The 23,098-nt window shown below is 46.9% G+C and overlaps 1 long non-coding RNA gene across 1 annotated transcript in view; it reads left to right on the top strand.

The window, feature by feature from the left end:
- The window catches only part of LOC134425029 (uncharacterized), a 32,347-nt gene extending 15,756 nt beyond the window's left edge, over positions 1–16,591 (top strand). Inside the window, exons 2-3 of the long non-coding RNA XR_010029572.1 lie at positions 16,147–16,220; positions 16,408–16,591. This is a non-coding gene — a long non-coding RNA (uncharacterized LOC134425029). The remainder of the gene's footprint in view (positions 1–16,146; positions 16,221–16,407) is intronic.
- Positions 16,592–23,098: the final 6,507 nt, after the last annotated feature.

Here is a 23,098-nt window from a genome sequence, read left to right on the forward strand (position 1 = left end):
CCTGAAAAGATGAACCAGAATGAGGAGGATTCGGGGTTTTTGTGCCTGTACCTGGATGGTGACGTGTTTGCAATCCAGACTTTCGGGCGCAACTTTAGAAATGGGGGAATAAAGACAGAAAATCGGAGAAACACAGTTAGAAAGAAGCACGATTAAAAACGTTCTACGGGGAGTGCGGAGAAACAGAAATAAGCCAATTTTTAAGAAACATTTCCCTACTTGAGGAAAAAAAAAAATCCTAGAATTTTCCACATGTGCAACATAAATTCCAGCTTCTGCCGAATTCCCCCGCTTTCAGCTGAACAAATTTAATTCTCGGAGGGGAAAAAAAAGAAAGCCGAAAAAGATTACGAAAGTCCTAACTTTGCCACGGAGCTGCCCTGTAAACCAGCACGTTTGCGCTCGCATCTCGTGGATATTTTTTAATCTCTGGCAAGGTCCCGTCCCGCTGCGGGGAGCTCGTACCTGGTCAGAGGGGAGGGAGGGGAGGAAAAGCAGCAAACGAACTTGGCAGGAGGAAATCGTTGCCGTTCCGGGCAAGGACGTGGGGCAGGGGTTTAACTCTCAAAGTTTTACTTGGGAAGAGGAGGAAAACTGAAATATTAAGGAGGCGGCTTGCGGGGCGGGCGGTGGGCGCAGGGCTGGAGCGGCGATGCCCCCTCCCGCGGGCTGAGGGAGAGGAGGGGGGAATTTGTATTCCTTTCACCCCAGAGATGGACAAGATTGTCCTGACAACTGCAAAACGCGGGGGTTCGGACCTTTGTTCTGCGCTGCCGATTGCAATTTGGAAGCGGCGATTTTGTGTTTTCTCCCTTTCTAAAGAAAAACAGGACGATCCATGGAATGACTTCTTTTTTTTTTTTTTTTTTTTTTTTTTTTTTTTTTTTTTTTTCCACCCAATAAAGTTTTCACAAACGGAGAGTGGATTTTGAGGGGGTTATTTTTTCTCTTTTTTAAAGTTTTTTTCCCCCTGCTTTTCTTTTTGTTTTGAAGCGTGGCCAACAGCTCGCTAAGAAACGTGGAAAATAATGGGAGCTCTCCTGATGATTTGGTGAAACAGTCCCTAAATCGGGGCAGGAGCTGGCGGACGGGCCCCATCCTGTCTCCTTTCCTCAGGGAAACCCACCTGCCTCTCATTCTGTCTCAATAACTCCGGGAGGTGTGTTGGCTTGAATTCCCCAAACCGGGACGCCCCATCCCATATTCATCCCGCCCCGCCTCCATCACCCATCCTCCCCTCCCGCTGCCCCACGGCCACGCAGGACATCCCAGAGGGATCAATCCCAGCCGGATCTGGGTGCTGGATGTGCCTCCCCTTGCCCCATCCCGGCTCCGCTCCGGGGGCATCCCTTGCTCCCCCTCCACGCGTGTTCCCAGCTCGGAGGTGAAACCACCCCAATTCCACGCGTCGGGCTGCAAACACCTCCCACGGCACGCAGCACCTTTCCGTACACCCCCAAATCAATGAAATCCTCCTGAAATCTCCCCAGGATTGCGGCGGGAGGTGGCAGCGGGTTGTGCCGAGAGTGGAAAGGGGAGCTGCGCTCGGGTTTTCCCCCGGGTTTTTCACACTGAGGGGGGATTTGGGGTTTTTCTCGCACCCCTGTTCCTATGAGCACCTCGCAGCCTTGAGGTGAAAACCTCATTGCATCCTGCACGGGGTTAATCCCGGGCTGGCAGCGAGTGTTTAAGCAGAATCTATAGGTACGGCCTGTAATGTATAGAATGCCCCGAGTGTGTCCCCTTCGCGGACACGCTGGAGGTGCCGGCGGGTGGCACACACAGCCCCAGCCGCGGGTGGGTGTCCCATTGTGTCCCACTGAGGGTGCCAGCCGTGCCCCGAGCTGTTTGCAGAGCGCTCGGTGCCTCCCGTGCGTTTGGGGCACCGGGAAAGGAGGGGAGGCACGGCCAGAATTATTCCCAGGCGCCAAACGCTGCTGCTGTGGAGATTTCACATGATCTCCCTAATTCCACGTTTTATATTTTATGATGTCTTGCCAGCATCACAGTGTGTTTCTGTTTAGATATACTAAGCTCCTTGAAATTAATTAACCTGTGGTCAGCAACAAAAAAAAAAAAAAAAAAAAAAAAAAAAAAGGAAAAAAAAAAAAGAAAAAAAAAAAGAAAAAGAAAAAGTAATACTGGTTAAGCTATATTCCTTTACAACGTTTGGTCACAGTTAGTTACAGAATTTTCCAGCTGTGAGGATGATGTACACTATTTATTGTAATTGAATTGCTGTTATAACACCTTTCAAGAGGAAAAGTGATACATGACAAAAGTTGAGCTGACGCGGGGGCCCCCTTTCATCCATCCCCCTTCCCCCCAGCTCCCCCCGGTTTATCTGGAATAAAAACTTCACTCGGGGGCGAGGACCTGGGGTGGGTGAGGGCATCGAGTGGGTGAGGATCTGGGGTGGGTGAGGATCTGGGGTGGGTGAGGATCTGGGGTGGGTGAGGATCTGGGGTGGGTGAGGATCCCTGCGGATCCCCCGCGGCCGCGCTCCGCTTCCAGCCCGCAGCCAGAGGCGCTTCGGCCGCGCAAACTGAGCACCCTGCGGGAATTCCCGGCTGGAGCGGGCACTGAGATCAGCCCCGCGCACCCTGCGGGAATTCCCGGCTGGAGCGGGCACTGAGATCAGCCCCGCGCACCCCGCGGGAATTCCCGGCTGGAGCCTGGAACGGGCACCGGGCTCAGCCCTGCGCATTCTGCGGGAATTCCCGCTGGAACGGGCACCGGAATAAACCCCGAGCATCCTGCAGGAATTCCCGGCTGGAGCGGGCACCGCTCTGAGCCCTGCAGTGCCCTCGGGAATTCCCGGCTGGAACCTGGAGCGGGCACCGGAATCAGCCCTGCGCATCCCGCGGGAATTCCCGCTGGAGCGGGCACCGCGCTCAGCCCCGCGGGTCACTCCATCAGCCCCGAACCGGCCGAGCAGGCGAGAGGGTGCAGAGGGTTCTCGTTTGTAGCCCAAAGAGCCGAAAAGAGCCGCTCTCGTGTTCCGGGAGGCAATTGGATTTGTTTCCATCCCACGCGTAATAGATTCTCTGGAGCATCTGAGAGATTATTTTATAAAGCAAATTCAAACCAGGCTGTTCATTAGATCGCATTATTATGAAAAGGGAATGATCAGTTGGGAAAAAATCTATCTAATTTGGAGGGAAAAGACCGCAGATTTTAAATAATTTCTGTAACTTTTGCTACCTTTGGCGGTTTTGGCAAGAGAACAAATAAAAACCCCGAGGAGTTAGAAGTGTTTTTTTCCTCTCTCTCATATTTTTTCCCTTCTCAGTGCCACACAGCAGCCTTTCCTCCTTCAACTTCAAAGAGCACTGAAAGGACAAACATTCTGATACAGCTAATAATACACGGAGAGAAAGAATTTGCATTCCTTAGCAAATATAAGTGCTCATTAATAGAATCATGTATTTGGCTAAGAACATCTTGCCAGTACAGCTGGGAGATAGAAAGTGGTCGTGTGGGGAGGGCTGGAGAAAGAGTTTTGATTGACGCTGTAGGAGCCACATCACCCCCCCTTTCCCCCAGCCATCTATATCAGGTCGATGATTACTATTAAAAAAAAAAAAAAGAAAAAAAAAAAGTAAAGTAATAATCATAAAGGAACAGATGGGGACAGAGTGCCCTGCGACTTCTGAAAGGCACAGCAAGGACTCGCTGGCTAGAAATTCATCAAGATAATGCTAATTGCGCCCTCAGGCCGTGCCGGGGGTCCCGCACCCGCGGCACATCCGCGGCACATCCGCGGAACATCAGCGGAGCATCAGTGGAACATCTGCGGAACATCTGCAGCACATCCGCAGAACATCTGCGGAAAATCCGCGCCCTCCCAGCCCCGGGACTGCCCCGATCCCCTCCGAGCCTGTGGGGCCGGCGGGGAAGGGCGTGGAGGGCAGCGATCCATCCATCCATCCATCCGTCTGTCCATCTATCCATCCAGTCCTCCATTCCTCCATCCATCCATCCATCCATCCATCCATCCATCCATCCATCCATCCATCCATCCATCCATCCATCCATCCATCCCTCCATTCCTCCATCCATCCATCCATCCATCCATCCATCCATCCATCCATCCATCCATCCATCCATCCATCCATCCCTCCATTCCTCCATCCATCCATCCATCCATCCATCCATCCATCCATCCATCCATCCATCCATCCATCCATCCATCCATCCATCCATCCCTCCATTCCTCCATCCATCCATCCATCCATCCATCCATCCATCCATCCATCCATCCATCCATCCATCCATCCATCCATCCATCCATCCATCCATCCATCCATCCCTCCATTCCTCCATGCCTCCATTCCTCCATCCATCCGTTCCTCCATCCATCCGTTCCTCCATCCATCCATCCATCCATCCATCCATCCATCCATCCATCCATCCATCCATCCATCCATCCATCCATCCATCCATCCCTCCATTCCTCCATGCCTCCATTCCTCCATCCATCCGTTCCTCCATCCATCCGTTCCTCCATCCATCCCTCCATCCATCCATCCCTCCATCCATCCATCCCTCCCAATGGGTGTGGTGGGAACCAATAAACCAAATTAAAGTTGTCTTCTGATTGAAACTTTGTTCTCTTGGCTGAGCTGAGGACAATTCTTGTGATTTATCCTTATTTTACACTGGTGAGAACTCTAATTTAGGTCTTGCGTTCCCTACTGTAAATCTGAACTTGCTGTTCCCTGCAGAGGAGTCTTCTCCAAGAGGGAATATGTAAAAATCAGCTTGACACAGTCCCCATAAAAATCAGCCTGACACAGTCCCCAGGAAAGTTTCCAGACACCCAGGTGGGCAAACCTTTCCTGTTCTCAGCACAATAGATCATAAAAAAAGAGAAAACCTTAGAGAAATTAAAAAAACAACTCAGCCTTTTAAGGTGATTATCACAACTTATGCCTACATTTACTGATTCCCACCTTTCTACAAAGAAAAATAATAAAAATATCTGGCCAGCAGAGACTGAGTAGGTGTGTCTGTGAGGAGATGCTGAATTGGAATTGCAGCTCAACATCAGGACTATAATTTGTTCTCCTGGGTTCCCAGGCTTAAAAGTGTCATAATTATCAGGATTTTAAAGGTGAACAATATATTTCAAACTGTTATTTTGAAGGAGCCTGTGAGTTTATTTTTTCACTTCAGTCTTGAACATCAGGTTTGGATATCTTTGTAGAAGATAACCCTTAATTCAGCTGCAAGGCTGAGAGTTTACACAGAGTGAGGATGCTTTGGTGAGAGTTTTACTCCATCAGATTTTGCTGCTAACAATTACTTTCTGGGTTTGAACTGTTTCAATCATATTTATAGAAGTCACCCTTTCTTTCTTTCTAGGTTTTAACTATTTCAATCATATTTATAGAAGTTGCCTTTATCTGTGAGCTTCTTTAGTTTTAGTTAATTTGGAAGGATTTTTTACACATTACATGAGTGTACTTTTGTTTCTCCAACACAGCTGAACATAGCTTTGGCTTTAGTGGACTTTATTTCATTGGAGATGCACATGGATGCAAGGGAATGCACCTGTGGTTTTCCAGGATGGTTTGTGTATGGCAAGAGCAGAAACACGCATTGGCTTCAAAGAAATCCTCTATTTATCAGTATAATCTGTAGAAATTACCAGTCAGGGGCCTGCTGTTGGTTTAGGCCCAGTGGTCATGGGTCTAACAACCTTCTGACCGAGCCTGGGATTACAAAGTCAAAGATCTGTGCTTGCTTCAGCAGGTGGGACCCTCCATCTGAGCACTCTGATGTCTGCAGTGCCTCTTTGTTGTGTCCCAGTGGTCCCCAGCCCACCACGGCCCTGGGATAATAACATCAAGCGAGGAATGCTCTGTCTTTTTCTTTTTTTTTTCTTTTCTTTTTTTTTTTTTTTTTTTTTTCCCCTCACCTCTCCCCGTCCTTTTTAACTCCTGTGGCTGTGAGCAGCCTCAGAGGGTCCACGAGGTTAACAAATTGGGAATTTCAACCCCCGCTTTGTTCCAGCCTCCCCTGGAACACTCCTGCTGGCCTTGAACGCAGGAATCCCTCCTGACCCACAGCCCCAAGGCCCCCGAGCTCACAGGGACAGCCCCAGCAGGGGAGTGCCCCAGGGTGAGGAGCCCAGATCTTGGGGGATGAAACAAAATGTTTCATATGTGATGAATTGGACATCTGTTTCATCAGAGGGGGGAAAAAAGGGAAAATTCATCAGCCCTAATGAGAGATGCAAAGATATTTTGGTCTGTTGATAGGCTGCCTCCTGCTCCTCACAGCTGGAACAAACACTGCCTAATCTATTGGCCTCTAGGAATGATTTTTTTTTCCTCCCCTGGGCAATATCTTTTCTTCACATCAGATCACTGGAGTATCAGTAGCAGGCACTCGATGCTTTGCATTGTGCTCTTTAGCAGTTTTGGGTCACTGCCAGCCTCCAATTTACCTGCAGGTTCCCTTCTCCCTGGGATGTGGATCCATTCCATACTGGATTTCTTAAACATGATCTCCTCTTCCTGTGCAAGTTTTATTTTTTATTCAGGAGCTCTACGAGAGCATTTTGTTTCTCTCTTAATGTGATCAGGGGATCTGCTTTTACCCCAACATTTTCCTGTAGGATTCACCTCCTCCAAATGTTTCCATACCCTCTAAATGTGGTCAGGAGGCAGGAGGGACATGTTCTTTGTCACCCTGGGAACACCTCAGTGTCACCATCCCCTGCACTGGTCCATAGCTCAGTGCTGGTGGACACTCCCTGTGCCAGCTGCTTTATCAAGGGATTGATAAAACCTCATTTTGATTTTTACTAGCAGCTTTGTGTGGACTCTGAATGGTCTTACAGCACATCCCTGGACCTGGGGACCTTTTCCTCTTTGGAAGTGGGTTGGTTTCATGCACAAATTCAGTTTTTGAAAACAGAACAATTCTTTATCCAAAATTAATTTTTCTGTAAATACAATATTTCTAATGGAGCCTTTTCTGGAAAGAATTTCCTCTCCAGCTCCTCTTCACTTCATTCCCATGCCCTGTGTTATTCTAGGCGCAGGGCTTTTGCTGTAATTTGTATTTTCCTCCTTGCAGGAGGTGGCAGGAGGCCAAGCCCTGCCCGAGCCATCCTGCACACCACGGGCTGAAGGAAGCCACGAAAGATGTCTCTGCCTCCAGCCCCAAGTGTGTGCTTTTCATCTGCAGGGCTGTGCCCAGGGATGATGCAAGCCCAGCTGGGATTTCAGCCAGGCACTTGCAGACCAAGTTTTACAGCATTGCCTGAGAGGGGCCAAGCAGGCATCTGCCTTTTCCTGGCCCTCCTTGCAGCTGCCCCAGCAGTGGCCACTTTCCAAAGTGCTGTCACCCACGTTTATTCAATACTAAGTGTACTAGAGGCTCTTCAGGAAGCTGCAGGATCCTCTCTGAAGCTCCTGATAACACCTTGTTGTGCTGCTGTTGACACGCTTGCAGATCCTGTGACACCCCATATTTCTTTTTTTAGAAGTAGCATTCCAGCTCTCTCTTTTTTTTTTTTTTTTTTTTTTTTTTTTTTTTTTTTTTTTTTTTTTTTTTTTTTTTTTTTTAAGCCTCCCTTTCATTACATTGTGCTGATGGCACAGAAAATTGTCAGCTGTCCATTCTTTCCCCAGACAGAGAGTATGTCTGTATGTATATATATGTATATATGTATGTATAATCAAGGCAAGGGGAGGAGAGGGTCAGGTGTTGCTATGGAAAGAGACCATTAATCTGTGACAGAACTGCTACTCTGCGAGGTGAGAGCCTTCCCCTGCACAAAACAAGCCTTTAAAGGGAAGCTCACCAGCCTTTCTCCAGGGGACACCTGCCCCAGGTTTGTTGGTTTCATAATTTTCTCCCTTTGTTGCTTGACTTTGGTTGTGGCTTTTCAACCAGATTTTCACTGCTCTGAAGGTAGCCCACTCTCAGCTAGTCTGGATTAAATTAAAGAGATTTTTATGAGGTATTGCCTTGAATGTTTCACAAAGAGCTTGATGGCCAGGTCCTGGAGATTATCATAAGTTTCTCAAAAATCCTGTGATGGTTTATGCCAGACAAGCGCCTGCTTACACTCAGCAGACATCTCTCAATTTTAATAGATGCACCCAAAGAGAAAGAAGTGGAAATTGAAGCAAAGGGAGACATGAATCCCTTTCCCATCTATTCTGTTAAAATGATGTCCCTTGCAGACCTGGGTATCACTCTGGTCCATACTGGGCATGGTTTCACCAGGGACTGTCAAGCCAACCAGCCTGCAGCAATAAAAGCAGTTCTGCTTTCATTTTCTAAGCCCATTTCTGACCAGGAGGATGGAACAGAAGGAATCCTCCTTTGGAGGTGCCTTTGCAGAGCTGGTTTCTCTTTGCTCATGCATGGACATCCAAGCACACACAAAATTGCTTCGTCTTCCCCAGGCCCTCAGTGAGGAGGGGTTTGAAGCAGCCACTCCTGACCCACAAAATGATCTTCATCTGAGGGCCCCACAAAGCCTAGCACACAAGTTATTAACTGTGGCAAATTGATTGCATTAAATTTAACGTGATAAAAGGTAGATTTGCCAGCTGAATGTCTCATCTATAAAACTGCACTGTCGCAGACATCTTTCATGGAAAAGCCTTTCCCTAGGATTTTTCCTCCTGAGAAGCTGAGAGGCCTCAGGAACAAAATGCAAACATTGATTATCTGCTGCTGTGAGATGCAACAGGTGCATCTGGGATTGGTCTCATGTGGTTGTTTCTAATCAATGGCCAGTCACAGTCAGCTGGCTCGGACAGAGAGTCTGAGACCGCTGCCTTTGTTATCATTCTTTGCTATTCTATTCTTAGCCAGCCTTCTGATGAAACCTTCTCTTCTATTCTTTTAGAATAGTAATGTAATATATATAATAAAATATTAAATCAAACCTTCTGAAACATGGAGTCAGATCCTCACCTCTTCCCCAATCTGAAAACCCCTGTGAACATTGTCACACTGCACACTCTGGGTGTTTTTACACCTTTGGAAGAACTCTCTCTCTGGGTGTAATTTTAACCCATAGCTTTATCCTGGCTTAGCAATGGAACTAGAACCGAAGAGTTAAATGAATTTCTCCCCATACAGCAAGATTTTTCAATCCGTTTCACTTTCCCAGCCCCTGCCACTCGTGCTGCTGGCTGCAGAGCCGCCAGTGTGTGCTGCCTCCCCCGGTCACTTGGAGCCTGCCCCATGCACCACGGGGCCTTCCCCAGCCAGAGGCTGAGAGCAGCTGCTTGGAGGAATGGGAATGAGCAGCACCAGCCTCTCTCAGGGTCACTGGCCCGGTGTGATGCTCACACACACACCAAGCAATGTGCCACAAGCAGCATTTTGTTTTTGTTCTGCCTGGCAGTCTCAGTTTCAACTTGTTAATTTTTTTTCCCTCTGTGTTGAGCGCTGCGTACAACAAGAAGGGTTGGTTTAAATATTAAAGTGTTAACATTTCCTTTGTTGTCCCTCATCTCCAGCATTTTTAAGTGTTCTTCAGCAGTCATTTGATTGATTCTGAGATTTTTGTGCTGCTTTGGACCTTTAAAGCCTGGTAAGAAATCACTGTGTCTAGTTTTTAAATCTTTGAGATCTGAACATAATTTCTCCCCATGAGCACAGGTGTGTGTGTGTATGCATACATGTGTGCACAGAAAAATGGAGTTATGTGCCTCTCTGGAAATCAAACCTGGCAAAAGGAAGGTAGCTCTTTCCTCTATAGCACTTAGAAATTTTCCATGATCCCTTTCTGTCTTTTTCAGAGTAGATTTTGCTGCAAAACCAGCACTCAGAGATGGGCTGTGGCCTCAGTGTCATTTCTCCTTCGCACCCAGCTCAGCAGCAATGTTTTCAGTCAAGAACGGTGATGGACGCGGGGTATCAGTCACAGGGGCTCTCATAAAATTCCCAATAATAAACCAGGTAAAGTTCTGTGGTCCAAACAACACTGCTCAAGGAATTCGAGCACCAAGGCACACTGATGATCAGATGCTGCATGGTTCTACCAGGTAAAATAACAGGAGTATAAATTAGGAAAAAACCCACCAGCTCAGAATTTTGCCATACATTTCAAGATGCTGCTATCAGTGGTCACTGGTGACAAAGTGACTGGTGAGAAAAGGAAGGAGGTGATAAGTAAGAGGCAGACGAAAGAAAAGTCATGAAGAAATAAAGAATACTTTCCAGAGCAAAGAGATTTCTGAGAGAGAAGGGCTGTTTTTGCAGCAAAGAGCAGGTTTTCTTCACAAATGGGCTTGAATTGCACCATTAAGAGATGGGGTGCATTTCTCATCTTGGGAGTCCATGGCTTGTTTGCTAGTGGGAGAAAAAGGATGCAATCTTCTTGGTCCTACCAGCAAATTTATTCCAAATAAAAGCAAATCTGAGAAAATTTGGTGAGAGTTTTTCTGGCTTTTGTGGGGTTGTTTTGTGTGGAAACATGTGCCTTGTTATACATGTACATCATTGCAACTACTCCTTGCATCCAAAACTGTTTACAGGGTAAATTTCAGATTAAGAAAAACTCCCAGTGTCCATTTCAAATTAAGGGACAACTTAAGAGACAGATTTTCTGCTACATTTGACCATAATATCCACTATGGTCTTGGCAATGTTTTTAATCGCTGTCACCTCAGTATAATTTTTTAAGTGATAGGAAAAGGCTCTAATGTAGGAATGCCATGAAGGGAGGGTTGGGGGAAAGGAGGAAAAGAGGCAGTTGTACAAATTTTGGCTGAACAGAGGATCCAAGATGGTGAAAAAGAAACTGAGATTTTGTAAGAAAGAATGAAAGAAGATGGGCATCTGGGAAGGGAGGGAAAGAAGTATGATCTTGCTGAAGGATGGGAAAAAATCAGTGTAAAGGGTGTCTCTGGGGGATAGGCACAGCATGGTGGGAAAAGGGATTTGTCACTTGGTTTTTGGGATGGGCAGACAGACAGGAGGCTGCGGTGAGGAGGGAGACCCAGAAAGGGGCACTCAGAAAGGGACACCCAGAAAGGGACACACAGAAAGGGACACCCAGAAAGGGGGACCCAGAAAGGGACACACAGAAAGGGACACACAGAGGGACACACAGAAAGGGGGACCCAAAAAGGGGCACCCAGAAAGGGGCACCCAGAAAGGGGCACACAGAAAGGGGCACACAGAAAGGGACACACAGAAAGGGACACACAGAAAGGAGCACACAGAAAGGAGCACACAGAAAGGGACACACAGAAAGGGACACACAGGGGGACACACAGAAAGGGACACACAGAAAGGGACACACAGAGGGACACACAGAAAGGGACACCCAGAAAGGGACACACAGAGGGACACACAGAAAGGGACACATAGAAAGGGACACACAGAAAGGGACACACAGAAAGGGGCACACAGAAAGGGACACACAGAGGGACACACAGAAAGGGACACACAGAGGGACACACAGAAAGGGGCACACAGAAAGGGGCACACAGAAAGGGACACACAGAGGGACACACAGAAAGGGACACACAGAAAGGAGCACACAGAAAGGGGCACACAGAAAGGGACACACAGAGGGACACACAGAGGGACACACAGAAAGGGGCACACAGAAAGGGGCACACAGAAAGGGACACACAGAAAGGGGCACCCAGCAGCCCAGGCTGGCCTCAGCAGGGCGGTGGGGGAAGGTGGGGATGGCTGCCAGCCTGCCTGGGGATGGGGTGGCACTGCCAGTGCTGGTGCTGTCAGGGACGGCAGATGACAGGAGCAGGAAATGGGGAATATGGGAGAAGAAAGCACTCTCAGGGAGGGGTGAGTTCAGCTTCCATCTCTCAGTGCAGCTCCTCCAAATCTGGGGCCATCTGGACACAGTCCTGTCCCTCCTACAAGCTGTCAGCAGCAGCGAGGGATTGCTCTGGCAGCCAGGACTCCCTGGCACATCCGAGAGGCTCCGTGCCCGTGGCCAGGAGGGCAGATGGCACCGGATCCAGCACGGTGCCTTTGCACCACCTGGTGTCCCCTGCTCGGGGAGCCCTGCGGAGCCAGGTGAGCCCTGGGCACAGCCCTGTCACTCAGCCGGGGGCTGCAGAGCCACAGCAGGGCTGGCAGGGGACGCCTCAGCCCCTTGGAGCGTGTGGACCATGGTGGGATGGCCACGTTTGGTTCTGGCTGCGCTGTGCCAGGCTCTGTCACCAGAGCAGCAGCTCGAGATGGGTGACAAAGCAGGGGAGCGAGAGCTTGGCTGGCACACTGTCTGCAGAGGAACGGATCCTTGCAGTGCTCAGTCTCCAACCCCATCTCCTCAGAACTTCCTCTGCCCATAAACTGAAATTTGCGCTGGTGTTTTGAGTTGCTTCTGCAATGGGTATGGATAAGAGGAAGTATTGTGTAAAGTATACATAAATGTAAAGTATATGAAAGTATATGTTCCTGATAGTGCTCACCTGTACATCAGGGATTATTTTATTCATGAAATGTCTCCTTAACCCTCAGCCTTCCCAAGAACAACACAAATTATTTTATTAAATTTGTTTATTACGGCAAATCTGGTAAGGGGCATCTGCAAAGTGAATGCTTTGGGCTAAGAAAATGATGTGTGTTTTTTTTTTTTTACTCAGAGCTGCAGAAAATAATGCCAAGGATTGCAGCTCTTGTAGAAAAAAACAGACCAAACCAAACCCAACAAATAAACAATTTGAAAATCATGCCAAAAATCGAGAGTTGTAATAAGGACAGTGTAAAATTTTGTATTAGAGGAGATGACATGGGAAGCAAGGGGTGGCTGTGAATTGGTTTAAGGGTCAGCTCTCCCTGTCTGTCTGTCCTGTCACCCCGGGCATTGCCTCCTCACAGATGTTGCTCCTGGGAGAGGGAAGAGGTTGTGGTTGACATGTCCAACCCTCAGCCCCAACAAACTCTTCTGGCAGAGGAGACTCTGAGAGTTTCAGCTTGGATCCCATATGTGCATGTATTTCTTCTGCTGGAAAGTAAAGATGCTTTTAAAAATGACATCTATTTCTGTTAAATTGTAAAAGATTTCTCCAACCCAGGTATGACATTCTGGCCAAAACCTTTGAGGCAGAAATCCTCCCAGAAGAAAAACAAATTGCCCCACAGTGAAGATATCCACAGAGTGAAACAGAAAAATAAATAGAAGGCTTGAATACAAGTTTTCTCTGCATGATAAACAGGTTCCCTAAACATTTATTCATTAGTCATTCAGTAAAGAAGAGGAGAAAAAAAAAAGAATAAAGAAGATTCTGGATTGATAAATTTGTAAATGTTTTAAATTTATTTTATGGCATAACATGAACACTTATGCAATGAATTCATACATAAACAAATAATGAAATATCTTTAAACACACAGAGGAGTGTGCACACAAAATGCACTTGTAGGAAGCAAAGCCCAGTTTCAAAAACTGATCTCAGACCAGGCTGGAGTGCCCAGCTGTGTCACCTTACACTGGGACAGCAGTCGCTGCATGACTGCACACCCTGCTTTGGAACTGCACTAATGTGACAATCTGGGAAGTAAATGAGTGACCTGAAGTGTGTGACAGCAGCCCCTGCGATGGCCCACCCCAAACTCCCCTTTTGGACAGGGTGAAAAGATGAAACCCTGTGACACTCTAGCCCTGGCACAGATATTTGATAGAACGCTCTAAGTGCAGTGGATGTGGCTCAGGGCAGGGACATATTAGCTGCAAATATCATTGAAGCAGCTACCAATTTAAAAACACACAAAATGCAGAAGAAACTGAGCCATAGCAAAACCTGTTAGTGATAAAATTGGAAAGAGAAGCGCTGCGTGCCCAGCTGGTTCAATCCTGATGGAGGGCAAAATGGAGTGAAAAATAAACACCAGATTTAGAAGCACACTTGATGTATCTGGCAGACTGCAGGAGCTGGTGCCACCAAGGCAGAGATGTCTGTAGCCACATCAGAAGTGCCCAGCTCTGCTCAGACACACACGACATGGGTGCCCTGCGGGGTCTCAGCCCCCTGCACTGGAGCAGGGAGTGAGCAGTGACCCAGCTCAGCCCTGCTGTCCCTGCTGGCACAGAGAGCTGCACTCACACCCTCACCACAGATCCATCCTCATGGAGTCACAGAGCCACAGGATCCCAGAGCGCTTTGGGTTGCAAAGATCATCTCTTTGCATCCCCCGTGCCATGGGCAGGGACATTTTTCACTATGCCAAGGTGCTCCAAGCCCCATCCAACCTGTCCTTGGACACTGCCAGGGATGAGGCAGCCACAGATTCTCTGTGCCACGGCCTCACCACCCTCACAGGGGAGAATTTATTCCTGGTATCTAATCTTAATCTAACCTATTTCTGTTTAAAACCATCACCATCCATCACTGTGCCCCCTAATATCTTGAACACCTATATCCCCCCCTAAGGATCTAGAGGCAGTTTTGTAATCAACACAAAAAATTTCAGGAGAGTGGTATTCATAACTTCAGTGCTCAACATCCATTGATTTCAACGCAGGAGAAGTTTTCAAAACTTCTTTTATTTTCCTCCTTAGCTCCTATGAAGGCAGCTTCTGGGTGTCCAAGCTCTCACGAAAAATCAAAGGGAGCCTGAATGCAAAGCAAAAGCACAGTTGTCACTTTAGTTTACTCATGCTTGTCCCAGAAAATGAAAAGAGGCTTTTTCTCACTTTGTTTTTTTTTTTTTTTTTGTTTTTTTTTTTTTTTTTAATGCACTCGTGCAACACAGTTGTGTTTGGAGTTAAACTTCTTATTGTCATGTTGGAAACCCAAACTGTGCATGCAAATCTCCTGATGGCTCAGCACCAGACCTGTGAGTCTCATTGCAGAGACATCTTTGAAAATTTGGCCTCATTCTGTAGTGACAAAGTGACAGATTCCTCTGGTAAGGAAATTCTGGTGAGCAGAGTGCCTGGAGGTTTGGCTAATTTGCTAGGATTACAGTTTGGGTTTTAATGACAGTGGCTCAGTTTTCCCTCAAACCAGCCATCAAAATAGAGCTCTGCTTTTAGAGAAAACCAAAGATACAAAAGTAGATTTATCCCATCTGACTGGTGCTGCAAAACTCCCAACTAAGCCTGTGTTCCCCTTGTCACATTTCCTCTGCTAGAACCTGGGTCTGGTTTTTTAATTCTCACATTGTTTTGAGCATCCAGGATTCTTGGGAAGCTCATTTTCACCCTGTTTACTCCAGAAATTAATTGGGATTTCTGTCTCACACTGATCCTGAGCATACACCTTGTCTTCTCCTCTTAGGCTCTCATTTAAGGACGCAGTGGGATGGGTGGGATGGTTCCCCTTTTGCCATCCTTGTGCTGCTCTGCCACACCAAAGGGAAGCCTTGGGCCAGGATCAGGTCCACCAACTCCTTCATGTATTCAAAGACACCTTTTTATGATGGAAATTTCTATCAAGCCCTTGCTAATTAAGCCCAGTTTAATAACTCTGACCATTTATATGACATATTTCATCTTGGAAGAGCTAATAAAACCAGAAATTACTGTTCACAGTGCTCCCAAGAGGCAGCTCATCATTATCACATCCATTTGACAGGGAAACTGAGGCAATGTGTTTTTAGGACAAGAGAATGGAGTCTTTGCCAAACCTCCCAGGTGAGTTCAGTGCTCTGCAATTTCCCATGCGGGATAAAATCCTCTTCTGCTGGATATAAAGGGAGAATCTCCTGGTTTTCCTCATCAGGAAGATGCAAAGGTGAAAAAGGGTCATGGAAATGATGTCTGTGGATCTTCCAATTCTCTGCTGGGCATTTGAACTTAAAATGCCAGCAATGCTCTTCTCCCTGGCTCTCAAGAGGAAAGCTATATCTGGAGTAGGGCAACATGCCTTAATTTGAGAAATTTAATGCCTTCGAAGCACTACCAAAGCACAATTAGCAAATAAAAAAACCCCAGAAGTCAAGGCAGGAGACCTGAGTATGTAGTTCAAACATCAAAGGAATATTACCTGTGCTTTCATCTCCCGTTCCTCTTGTGAGTCAAAGATACAACATATTACTGCATATTTTAGGCATTTTCTGTTTTGAAAGCTTAAATGTCAGTGTAATTACCCCAATGGTAATTTCTGTTCTGCTGTTCCAGGCTGGTGCTTCAGCAGAATCTCCCAGTTTTCACATGATTATCTCCATCTCTGCCTTTGATAGGTTTGTGTCCAATTCACTCTGGATTTGAACTGGTTGACATTCTTTGAAAATCTGCTTTGAATGCTGCCAATGAGGTATGGTGCTGACTTTTGTGGGGCATTTTTGATGTCCTTCTCTCACCTGGTTCCCCCATCCTCTTTCCCAAGTGCAGGATCACCTGGCTGCACCGAGACCCAGAGTTCAGAGCAATCTGTAATGCAACCGCCTGGAACAGAACATAACTTTAACCTTTTTCTTTTTGTCCCATCTCTCTTTCTTTAGAATAAACTTCACAGTTGAGGATTATTGACAAATCTGCTCGAAAAAGACACATGAAGAACATCCTTTATGGTCCATCTTGTGGTAAAACACGGGTATTTCTTTGCTCATTTGAGTGTCAGTGGATTATTCCTGCTGGTGCAATGTTTTCAAGAGATAAAATACTCCCCACTGTGCTACATGCAAATCTCTGCAATGTAAACATAAATAGTTGTTGCACATGCATAATCAAAGGCATTTTTTTTTTAATAATTATTGTTGGATAGTTCAGTCCTCTAATAGCATCATCTGGTGTAAATCAGTGTAGCTCTACTGAAGCCTGCAAAGCCCCTACCGATTTGTACCAGATGGGGCTCAAACTCTTCACTCTAAGTTTAGTCCTTCTAAAGAAAAAAAAATTAAAAATTGAGAGAGAAAGCCTTGGTAGTCCTTGAAAATGAAGTTCTTTGTTCATTCATGGGAAGCTGGTAAAGCAAGAATGGCAGGGACTTTTCTTGATCCGTGCTCAGCCCTTATCTGGGGAGAACATTTCTGCCATGAAGGGAAGCAGGAGGTTCTGTGCCAAGTGAGCTCTTGGCCCCTCTGCTCAGAATGCTGCAAAGATTTGCCAGATAATGTAATTTATAATGTAATTTATAACGTGAACCCCTTTCTGCCAAGATTTGGACCAAGACCACCAGCTCTTTAGCATGACACTGCCAGATGCTAAGAATTTTCAGTTGTTCAGAGCCCGTGCTGCATTTTGAGACACCTAAAGGTGAAGGGCTGGAAATCTGGTTTTCTGTCCCCAGAGCGATCTTGTTTCACTGTCATTCAGCATTATCTTTGTACACAGCACAAAGAACTTTCTAAAGCTACTTTGACACCTGATTTGACTCCAGCTAAAGACAACAACCTCAATTTTAATCCTTCTGGTGTTCTGTAGAAAACTGTGCTCCGAGTTAATATAAAAGACAATATTCAGTAGCTTCTATTTTCACAAATTAACTTAGACTACAACATTCAAATAGCTGCTAGTGGAAGTTGCCCATGCAGATTTCAATGCTATAAATATACAGTTATTTCTAAATTATCAACAATATCTTAACTGCTGTACACAGTGTTTTATCAAGAGACACAAAGTTAACTTTGCTTGCATAAAAAGAGGTGGAAAATTAGGAGTTTGCTCCCTCTCTTTTGAATGCAGACAGCAAAAATATCCACTAAATACCAAATATTACATATTAATGATAGATTGGAGGAGAGAGTTTTGACAGAAGTGAAGAGTACACATATACAGCATAGATTTACCCACCTTTCAAACAACTTAAAGTCTGCATTACTGTGCTCAGCTCTTTCAGGTTTACCTGTCAGATTTTTTTCCCCTCGTGTTTTCCATTTTTTTGACAAGATCCTCCAAAAGAGTTGCTGTTATTCTTGCACAGGCTTGACGTGGACATAAACTTTTTTGCAAGAAGCCTGAGCTACTGTTAGCAGCTCTTGAAGAGCTCCAAGTCCGACGTGGGTTTAATTTGTGGTGAGTGCCATGGCAGAAATGTCTAACAATATAAGTCTGTTGGACATGTCGTCTGGGCTGTCACGTTCAATTTGCACATGACCTCCTGGCCAAAAACTGGGAAAGAAGTGGTAGAATGTGGGACTGAAAGCTTATATTATTGCTTTGACAGCTTCACTCATCTAGAAGTAATGCAAAATGCAATTTATATTTATACTCTCTGACCTTCTGTACAGAGAGTGAAACTATCTAATGATGGGCCATGGTAGCAGAGAAAGAAACAGATCTCAATACAGCTGGAATTTGTCTACATTTTTTTTTTTTTTGCTGTTCAACCATTCAATTACAGTCAAAAGATAAATGAAACATGAAGAGTGCCTTGGTTAGGTAGTGACACAATTATTTTATAGTGAGTAGGTTCTGGCTCTGAGCCCTGGCAAAGGTTGCCATGCACACCTTGTTTCACTAGATACAGATAATCTGCCTGCTCCCACCAGACAAATCCCCTCTGCTTGGAGGTGTGTCCTTCTGCCCATCACAGGAGGAGAAGAAAGACACCTCAGTACCACTGTTCCCCTGCATTTCAATCTCCTCCAGAAAGGCTGATGCTCTAATCCTATTAACCACGACAAACGGGACGCGAGGCATTTCTACGGAAAACAGGCAGATAGGAAGGATCTGCCACCTTCTTCTCATCTGAGGAGCAGCACACGGGTCTGTGTCCTCCCAGGGAAAAGAAATAAATGCAGCAGGCTTGGATTCTGACAGTAAGCACCAGGTGACACCTGAGGATCCTTAACAAAACATCCCAGAGCTGGAATGGCACTGCTGCAGCTCAGCATCCTTCAGAGGGGTCACTGCAGCCACCACCGCTCAGTTTGGCTCCAAGATTCAGCCTCCAGCTCATCTGCTCCTGCCTTCTCATCCAAAGGAGACACAGGATCTGAAGGAAAAGTTATTTGCAGGGATGAGCTTTAAGAAGAGATAACAAAAACAGAAAATACGAAGTGTGGGGTTTATGCATCTCGGGGTGTTTTGGACAGCGACATCAGTTTGAACTCATCTCTTCACTCCATTGATCCATTCTGCTTTAAACAGGAGTCCATCCAAAGTCCACTGACCTCAGCAGAGAGAGTTTCATAAATGGTTGGAGGCTACAAAACAATTTTAGAAATCAGATAATCATATAAACCAATCACTTGTTTTCTGTCGTAATTGTTTTCTTGTGGTTTGCCATGTTTTTCTCTTGTACATTGAATTAATAAAAATCACTGGATGAAGATTTTAACTGATATCTAACTTTCTCCATGGAATTTTTTTTTAAATATATGTGTTGACAGTAATAAACCATTAAACTTATGGTCACTCTACAGTTAATATGTCAGAAAAGAATAAAGATGCAGAAACAAAGGCTATGAGAAGGTCATGTTTCATAAATAAATACAATAAGATGAGATAACTAAGACAAAATAGTTCAGTAATGAGAAGTGAAGATTAATATGCAATTTATCTTCCTTTTGGTTTGTTTCTCAGTGACAAAGAGCAGTTTGTCCAATCTATTAGTTGTCCTACTGGTAAAAAAATTCTTACTTCTGTACATTTGGAGCAGAATATGATTATATTTATTAAATCATTTGGAAATTTGACATCTAGGTGATTGTGGAGCTTCTTCCCCTGGTCCCTGCACTCTCCTGGGTTTCCAGGGTGTGATGTTTCAGCCCATGGGTTTGAACCTGGGGCCACACATGAGCACTGGGAGCCCTGGGGTGGCTCCCTGGGGGCGAGGGCAGCTCTGAGGATGACCACGGCTCTGTGAGGGGCACTGTGCAGCATGGACCTCACAGTTGGTGCACATGGTTAAATCAATACCCACCTCCCCAGGGCACCCCCAGCCACAGAGCAAACCCACCAGGCGGATCTAACCAGATCTGCTTCCTTCTTGTTCTTTTTTTTCCCCCAAATGGACAGCTAGAATAGAAAATATCAGTTAAAACAACCAAAAAACTCCCCCGACACACCTCCAAAATCTTGTCTAGGTGTGACTCCTGCTGGTGCCAGCACAGGCTTTGCCCTTGGCAGAAGGAGGAGAGGGATGAGGCCCCTGATTTGGGTGGGAGGGAGAGGAACGCCCCCAGGAAATCGCAAGGTTGCTTCTGCAACCTCTTGCCCAGCAGCTGGTACAGCGAGCAGCGCCTCCCCTCACACACTGCACAGATCTCTTCCAGCTGAGTCACTAAATCAGGAAAAAATGGAGCAGTTGAGCTGGCATTTTAGAGGACTGATTTGGAGGGGGGTGGGAGGAAGAAATCCCCCCTGTCCTTTGTCTGTAGCGTTTTTATTTTTTTTTTCTCCGCCAAGCTGCTGGAGTGAAGCAGTTAATAGTGATTTTTTTTCCCCATCATCTTTAATCCACAACCCTGCCCTGTACCTGCCCTTATAATCCCCTAGCATGTGCTGGTGACATCACATGGCCATCAGCTCCCAGCTCCATCCCTGTGACTGTCATTAACTGTTGCAAGCAAATGAAAAATGACTGGGAGACTCGGTGGCTCCCACCAGTGACCTTGGGTATTATTAGAATGACCTCGCTTTGGCTGGACCATAAAAAAAAAAAAGAAAAACCTTCCTTGATATCATCACTGGGGCTGACTGAGGCTGTTTGCAGCGAGGAGCAGGGAAAGGAGTGCAGAAAGCCATTAAAGAAAGCAAAGTAAATGTTATGCAAAGATGCAGTGGCCATAAATAGTTGATCAGAGGCGCAGCCCCAGCAGCAGCCCCACAGCCTGACCCCGTGCCAGGACACGCTGGGCTGTGCTGGGGTTACAGAGCACCTTGCTGCGAGTGTTTTTTAACCAACCTCCTCTTTGTGATTTGTTTGCTTGGGCTTGAAAAGAAAATAAATCACGTGTAACCACTTAAGGGCTTATTGGCCTCTCACACCTTATACTCTGACATGCTTTTCTGGTCCTACACACAACTCTGGGAGCAGACGAGGGGCAGACTGGGCAGGATGGACATTTTTTTGTGCAGTTCCACACAAGGAAAACGTGTCCTTATGTTTCTATGTAGATACATGTCCTCTCTGTGCAAACACGTGTACAGCGCATGATTATTAATGTACATATGCATGCAAGCATAAACACACACCACTTATAGATATTCATATTTATGGTCGTGCATTATTCTCAATGCACAGGCATCTGGATACAAAAGGAGCAAATATTCATTGCATGTGTCCGATGTTGCCTTCTATATAATATATAATAGTATACATATATGTATATATGTATACATGCATATATATATGTGTATATACATATGTATGTAGTATATAATAGTAAATATATGTATCATATAGTGGTCGTGCTTCTTCCATGTACTCTGGAGATATTAGTAGTAAAAATAAAGAATTAAAATAAGAAATAACTAAAAAAAAATGGCAATAACAATGAGAATAAGAATAATTCACATATCTAGGCTGGGCCATGAGGATGTTCTGGTGTTTAGTGCCCTCCCTGGCAGGGACCTGCAGGCTCCCCCAGGGCAGGGGATGCCCAGGAGCCCCAGCTCTGGTCCAAGTGCGGTGCTGGGTGACCAAGCCAGGTTGCAGTGTTCTACCCGGGAGGGCAGAGTGGGGACCGGCTGCCCTCGGGGTCCCTGCTGTGAAATAGTGAAAGCCCCTGGGGCACACAGAAGCGATCCTCCCGCCGCTGTCCTGCCCGGCTCCTCCGCTGTCAGCTGGAAATGGATCTGATGCCCTCTGGACTTTAGCTGCCGACGAAAAGGGCATTTTATTACAGGTTCTGACAAGTTGCAGAGAGACTCGGAGAGCTCAATAAGGAGAAACAGCGAATCAAGGGGCAGGAGGGGGGATGCTGCAGATGTTTGGCAGGCAGGGGGAAGATGGGCTCAGACGGGAGGTGTGGGCAGGGACACTGATGCGGGGGTGCGAGCAGGGACACTGATGCAGGGGTGCGAGCAGGGACACTGATGTAGGGGTGTGAGCAGGGACACTGATGTCGGGGGTGTGAGCAGGGTTGATGATGCCAGGGGTGTGAGCAGGGACATTGATGTCGGTCTGTGAGCAGAGACACTGATGCCAGGAGTGTGAGCAGGGACACTGATGTAGGGTGTGAGCAGGGTTGATGATGCCAGGGGTGTGAGCAGGTACACTGATGCCAGGGGTGTGAGCAGGGACACACATGTAGGGTGTGAGCAGAGCCGCTGATGTCGGGGGTGTGAGCAGGGACACTGATGCCAGGGGTGTGAGCAGGGACACACATGTAGGGTGTGAGCCGAACCGCTGATCCCAGGGATGCCGATGCTGCCGACGGGAGCGCAGCGCATCCTCCGCCGGGCAGAGCTCCCCGGAGCGGCGCGGGGGCTCCCGACAGAGCCCCGCTACCAGTGGCGGCTCCTCATCGGGGAGCAAGGAGCAGACATCACCAAACCTCCTTTTCCCCCCTATTAAACCTGTGCGCGTCTAGAGAGCTCCTGTCCCCTTTGCGCCGCGCAGGACGCGCCGTGCGCGATGGAGGCGGGAGGGATGGGCTGCAGGTGGCTTCCCCACGCCATCCCTCCGCCCCTCTCCTGCTCTGGGCCGGGAGGGCACGGCTGCCGGGCTGCAGGGGGCTGGCATCGCCCCGCGGTGCCAGGCGGAGCGGGCAGGGAGCGGCGCTCCGCCGGGCCGCGCTCACGCCCCGGCTCTCGCATGCCGCCCCTCGGACCTGTCACGTACCCAGAAGGATGCCAAGGACTTTATGGAGTCTGTCAAGCGCTCAGTACTTCTGTCTTTAGTGGCATCCTCATAGACAAACTTCGCAGGTGTTAAAAAAATATGCCGGGAAATAATACTACTAATACTAATAAAAAAAAAAAAAAAAAAACAAACCAAAAACCTCAACGAGCTTAACAGCTGCTCAGGGACACTGCAAACCATCTGATTTTGCAGGATAGGGCTACCATCCTAATTCTCCCTGGCAGCTTTTCAAGTGCGTTTCATCGCCGGTTGCCAATGGAGGATGGCTCTGTCTCTCCCTTCGAGCCCTGCCGGGTGTCTCTGGGAGCGGCTTGGCACCGGGAAAATCAACTCCCATCCCGGGAACTGGAGGGGAAAAAAAGGAAAAAAAAAAAAGAAAAAGAAAAAAAAAGTGCTGGTGTCTGGAAAAGAAATAGTAATAATTTTAAAAAAAAGTTTTG

Source organism: Melospiza melodia, chromosome 15 (assembly GCF_035770615.1).
Source record: "Melospiza melodia melodia isolate bMelMel2 chromosome 15, bMelMel2.pri, whole genome shotgun sequence".
Taxonomy (NCBI): domain Eukaryota; kingdom Metazoa; phylum Chordata; class Aves; order Passeriformes; family Passerellidae; genus Melospiza; species Melospiza melodia.